The following is a 6,000-nucleotide window of genomic DNA, read 5'->3' on the forward strand; positions in this document are numbered from 1 at the left end:
AGTCGTCTTCGCCATTTGCTTCAACATTCGTTCGATTTTGTTGAACAGCGATGTCGAAAGCGTTTTTCAACCGTGTTGAATCGAAGTTGATTCAAATGTTGAAGATGTCTTGAAACCATTTGCCCCCACCCCCGCCCCCCCCCCACTTTCAACCGAGTTGAATCGAAGTTGAATCAAAAGTTGAAGATGTGTTGAAAGCGTTTGCCCCCCACCCCCCCCCTTTTAACCGTGTTGATACGAAGTTGAAACAAAAGTTGAAGATGTGTTGAAAGAACACTTGTTGACGCAAAATTAATGTTGAAGCTTCTTATAACCAGCTTTTCTTCATCAATTCAGCTACTTATAGAAGCAAAAGACTAAAAGTATAAACCAGTCTAACAAGCAAGACGTCCATGACACGCTTGAAAAAAACAAAATTATATAATTAAAAACAATAAAACTAAACATCTCATATAAATCTATAAAGCCACGAGCCTAACTAGACGTGTATCGTGAAATTCAGTATTCAAAACCTTGTCAATGGATTATAAAGCTTTTGCTGAGAGTCCATGACAATGATGATAAAATAACTCTTTAATACTAGTAACAACAAGATTGAGCGTTTCAGTCACGTATTGAAGACACGAAAAAAAAAAACTTGAATAGCATAAGTGGAGTAATTGCATCCAAGATAAGGTGAGAAGACTTCATCACGACTTGCAGCTCTCCACGAATACATCACACGTCTCAGCAATGAAAAGTCATTTGGGCCTGAATTGACATATCATTGAGTCGTATTGCTTCTTAATCATTGCATAGAAGGGCCGAAAAGTATTTTTTTCCGTTTGGAATTAGGTCTACGAACTTCAATTTCGCTTTCCTTTCGATGAGTCTAGAAAAACAATATTGCCCGCAGGAGAGAATCGATGAAAATCCAATACTTTCTGGTTCACAAGTTACATAACAAGACAGAGAGAGGGCACGTTTTTTGATGTAAGAATAACACCGAATCGTCGTAAATTGCTCATACTTGAACTGCGGCTAAAAGATTTAAGAAACGATAACACATTTAGGAAGCACAGTTGCTTGGTGAATATTCTCAGATTCGCTTTATCACAACTCTATGTAAGAGATCAGACTATGTAACCGGGGAAAACGTCCCCGCCTCTTAGATGTTGTATTGAGTTGCCGCGTGTGTCTTCCTTATACGAAATATCATTACGAAGGAAACACTTCCTTTTGAGTTATTTTAGGACCTTAGGTGTTGGTCCAGAAGGAGTTCGTAACTACGATCTATTGCGCGGTAGTGAGCGAAATTATCAACATCCATGCAAAATATGCTGATGGTTGCATGAAAAGGTAGAAGCACAAGAAAGTTGGGGGGGTCCTGGAGCTTGTTTCTTTTGGGAAAATAACGAGTTTTGAACTGAGGTGGTGGATAAGAAAACGAGGGCCTTTAGATTGAATATAAAAGTGCGTAGCATTTTATTTTGAGCCAAGGGTCGAGTAGGAGGTGGATTATGGGTGGGTGGGGTTGGGAACCCCCTCCACCCCTCATTGAGAACTTGCTGCCATTGGCTCTGAATCTGTGATGACGAGCCCTCCTTTAAGAACATCCCATTAACCACATAGTAATCCTGATCGACTACCTATTACAAATCAGCAAGTGCAAAGGTCTGGCGCGGAAACCACAGGAAAACAAACATTTTTTATTGAATGACATCATTCTTGCCGTCTAGATAATATCTTTTATTTTCCAATTCTTGTTTAAGTGGCTCACCAAAAATAAACCTTCATGGTGTTTTCACGGCGGCGTCGGAAATACTGATAGAAATTCTTTCAAAAACATTTCTTTTATATTACATCACGGCGGCATTAATTAAAGCTACGGAAACAATGGAATTGATTTCCAATATAATTCCTTGAAATTCCATCATCTTAGTTTATGACGAGGAAAACACTTTAAGAAGTTGTGTGGCTCACCAAAAATAAACTTCCCCTTGGGAAATATTCGCGCACAAACGTATGCATATGCGTCGTCGACTTAGGTTCCCAACTCCGAGTTGTTGGAGGTCCAATGGCCAACCCCGGACAGAATAGACTGCAAGCAGTCTCTCTTTTGCTCTAAAATCGTTGAAACGAACGCGCACGTTGAACTTTTAAATTGGCTGAAATTGCGGGTCGCAAATACTGCGGCCGCTAACGCCCGCAGTGTTTGCGAACTTTGGGACGACTCTAGCACATCTTTGATTTGACAAATGAAAAGTTTGATGCTTGAACTGGGCTCACTTGTACTGTTCAACATAAAGGAATTTTACGGACCCGTATTAATGACTCCTTGTCGCCAATCCGCGATAAAAATAGCCCAGACATAACTCTAATAATTCTAATCCGAACAAACATTCATTGGAATAATGATGATCATGATGAATCCGTTTAAGAATCTCAAAAGGTGAGAGACAGTGGCTAGCAATTTAAAAACACAGGCGACCAGTTAAGCATGGAATTACCCAGAACATAGTGATGGTTATAATTAGAGCGGGGAACTCCAAGTTGCAAGTTCGATGCCGCGCTAACAACTTGCAAGTCTCGATGTCGTATGAGTCAGTGACAATAATAAAAAAATAAAGGGATGACTATTTTTTTATTTACAGTCGAAGGAAAAGAAATGTCTGGGCAAAAAAGCTCATAAATGAAATATTTGCATGCAAATAGACTTGTTTAGCCCTTTCCTCCAATTTTAATCAATGTCACGTTCAAGGAGACCTGGGCAACGGGGAGGACGCATTCCTGTTGCATCTAGTACCCTCTAGGGTTTTGTAGGGACCATGTGACAATACTGCCATGCGAGCATCATTCAGTGTCATCTTATCACCGATACAAGGCGCTTCCTTCATCCCTTCTCCTCCCCTGTCATGTCCACTTTGTTTGTTTCCTTTGCAATCCTCTCTTAAGTGCGTTTTCAGTGCCCTCAGTTAGGGGGCCTTATGTGCGTTTTCAGTGCCCTTCAGTTTGTTCGTTCTCTACACTGCTCTGAGAGGTTTTTTGCCGAGTGCTCCAGATTTCCCCTCTCCTCAAAAAGCAACATTTGACTTGATTTGTGTTAATTTGTTGATTTGCGTTTACAGTGACCCCACCCAGTGCTACAGCGCTAGAAAACTATAGACACTTAAATAAAGTTCCTTTCCTTTCTTTTCTTTTCCTCACCTTTACTGGGCCAAACTTTGCATCGAGGAGCCAATGGAGATGCATTATTTAAATAAAAGCGGTAAGGGACTTTAAGCCCATAGCCATTTTAGTCCAATTGTTGCTTGTGTATTTTTGCCCAGTAAAGGGAGCTCAGGCAAGGCAGCATCGTGGTCGGAAGGGAGGACAGGCATTAAGAAAGGCATGGAGTCCCAAGCTGTTCAAGGTCACTATTTTATCCAGTTGATAAGTCAGTCCATAGTATTCAAAGAGACGTGGTTTTTTTTTTTCCGACGGTCACGTGATCTGGAGGAGGCAGTGTGGCCCAGTGGTTAGGGCGCTTGCCTTGAGATCCGGAGATTCCGGGTTCAAGACACGCTCTGACCACTCCATGAATTTGATCCTGGTAGTCCCTGGTTCAACTTCTCAGCTGCACTTGTAAATAGCCAACTGGTTTGCCTCCGGCCAGTTGGGATTCTTAATAGATGTTGTTGTTGTTGTTGTTCTGTTCCGTCGTTTCGTTGTGTTTCATTGGCCCTGAAAAGCCCATATGGGGAGCGGTCAATTAAGTATGTTTTGTATTGTATTGTATTGTATTGTATTGTATCTGATTGCCTCTTTGCAGACGCCGAACCTGCGTCTTTCCGATCAGATTACTAGTTTGGATGCTATACGGTATTTTAAGTACTATTTCAAAAACGAGTGCGAGGGTTTCATCAGGTTTCCAAACGCGAGAAAACATTTGAAACCACGAGGCCGCAGGCCGTTGCCGAGCGTTTGGAAACCTAATGAAACCCGTAGCACGAGTTTTTAAAATAACTTCTCCAACAAAAGAATCGAAACTATAATTTCAATCTACAATGAATTCAATGTTCAATGTACAGCTCATGGTTGCTCAGAACCATGTGAGAGCTGTGAGCAAGCACTCGCTGCCGTTAATTGACTTCAAAACACGCGTGTTTGAAATTATTGATTTCAAACCACATGTGTTTGAAATTATTGAATTCAAACCACATGTGTTTGAAATTCATTTAGTGAATCAATAAGTAGTGTTTCATTGGGTTTCAAACCCGTCCGCGTGACCAGAATGGGGCGATGCAATTGGCTTATTAACTTATGAATTATTAATTATCCACTCAAACTTTTGCATAACCATTGTTGGAAATTTCTCCCGGGACATGAAAATGTCCCAAGAGAAGTCGAAAACAATGCCTATGCAGATTTTTGGGGGGGTAAAAGAGGTGCATTATGGGATTTGTGCAAGAAGTGAATACTGATATCATTGTACTTAACTTATCAGAAACGGTACGTATATTCAAATCTATTCATTGTGACAACTGATAATAACATCAGATTTTAAACTGCGAGATTGAACTGTGCCTTATCCCCAAGATAAGTAGTCTAAAAGGACACATTTGTGAACAGTTGCTCCCTGCGATACAATTTTGGAGGGGTTTCGTCGCTTTTGAACACCCAAGTTATTTACAGCAAGAAAAGTAAATGCAAACAACATATTACATAAATTTTCTGTGCAAATTTTTGTTTCTCATTTTGTCAAAACTTCATATTCTAAGCGCTCATGAATAGTGTAAAGAGCCCATATGATAAAATGCTTATTGACTAACTTGAGGTCGGGCCGGACGGGAAAATATTTGGCCCTAGGTCATGGCGCACGGACCCAAATATTTTCTCGTCCGGCCCTCCCTCTCACTTAATAAGTACATATTATTATATAGATACTGATGAAAATACCAGGATTTCTCCTTTTACTAAAAAATCATATCTTCACCGCGCGCAGTGAACATATCACTTTTATCTTTCACATGTGAGAATATAGGTGTCCTCATGGTAACGAACACGATTAGCCAATAAAACGCGAGCTTCCTCTTCATTGTAAGATACTTTAATGCTTTAATATAATTCTTCTCTACTGCATTAACATTTTTATTGCAAAATTTTACATTATCATGATTTGTTTTTCATAACTTTCATATCTTGTTTCATGTTACACAACATGCGTGTTCTAGCGGTTGTTGGCCACTTTTTCATCATTTCGAAAATGAGTTGTTGTAAATCTAGACATTTCATCAATATCTATGAATGTGTTCCACCCGGCTTACAATGCATATCTATGGTTAAACTTAATACCTGTTTAATGTGCATAAGCCACTCTTTAACGCACTCAGGATGAGATGATCCTCTGTGAGTTGTACTTGAGATGTCAGTACTTCCTCTGTTAAGGAATGAGAATGATTGAAGGCCTTGAGTCTCTGGTAGACAAAGTTAGGAAACCATTAATTAAGATGTTTGGAACAATTTGATTTTCCTTCAGATAACAAGCAATAATTATAAGCTTAATTTAGTTCTGAGTCAAATCGCTAGTTTCTTAATTCCTGAATCACCTTTTTCAGCCGGCTAATCTTCAAACTTACTTGAGGACAAAAGCCTCCTTCAATTGTTCAGCTTTCCAACAAATAGATGTGATTTTAAGCCAGTGTAAACACTTTTTCAAACAAAAGTAATTCTTGACGCTAAGTTTTACAAAGGTCGCTAAAAGCAAAAACGGCGACAAGTGGTTTTCCCGCCTTTTTTGAGGCTGGCATTCCGGGAAATCGAAAGGTTTCCCGCCATTTCCCGCACATGCTTGATGTAATAGCGAGAACATACTCAACTTGAAATCGAATCAAACAATTTTCTTTTTACTGTTCATATAACTCTAGAACTGTATATGAATCCTTTTAAAGTATTTTTGTTGGACGTAAAACAAAATTCTCTTCCAAATATTATATGGGTGGGCGTTCAAAAATCTTCTCTCCTCTTCAGTACGCGGCCTTA

The 6,000-nt window shown here is 39.7% G+C and overlaps 1 long non-coding RNA gene across 1 annotated transcript in view; it reads right to left on the reverse strand.

Annotated features, from left to right (window-relative positions):
* Positions 1-6,000, reverse strand: part of LOC137974265 (uncharacterized) — a 40,990-nt gene that overhangs the window by 21,709 nt on the left and 13,281 nt on the right. Inside the window, exon 2 of the long non-coding RNA XR_011117408.1 lies at positions 5,314-5,435. This is a non-coding gene — a long non-coding RNA (uncharacterized lncRNA). The remainder of the gene's footprint in view (positions 1-5,313; positions 5,436-6,000) is intronic.

Source organism: Montipora foliosa, chromosome 10, assembly GCF_036669935.1.
Source record: "Montipora foliosa isolate CH-2021 chromosome 10, ASM3666993v2, whole genome shotgun sequence".
In the NCBI taxonomy this organism is placed as follows: Eukaryota; Metazoa; Cnidaria; class Anthozoa; order Scleractinia; family Acroporidae; genus Montipora; species Montipora foliosa.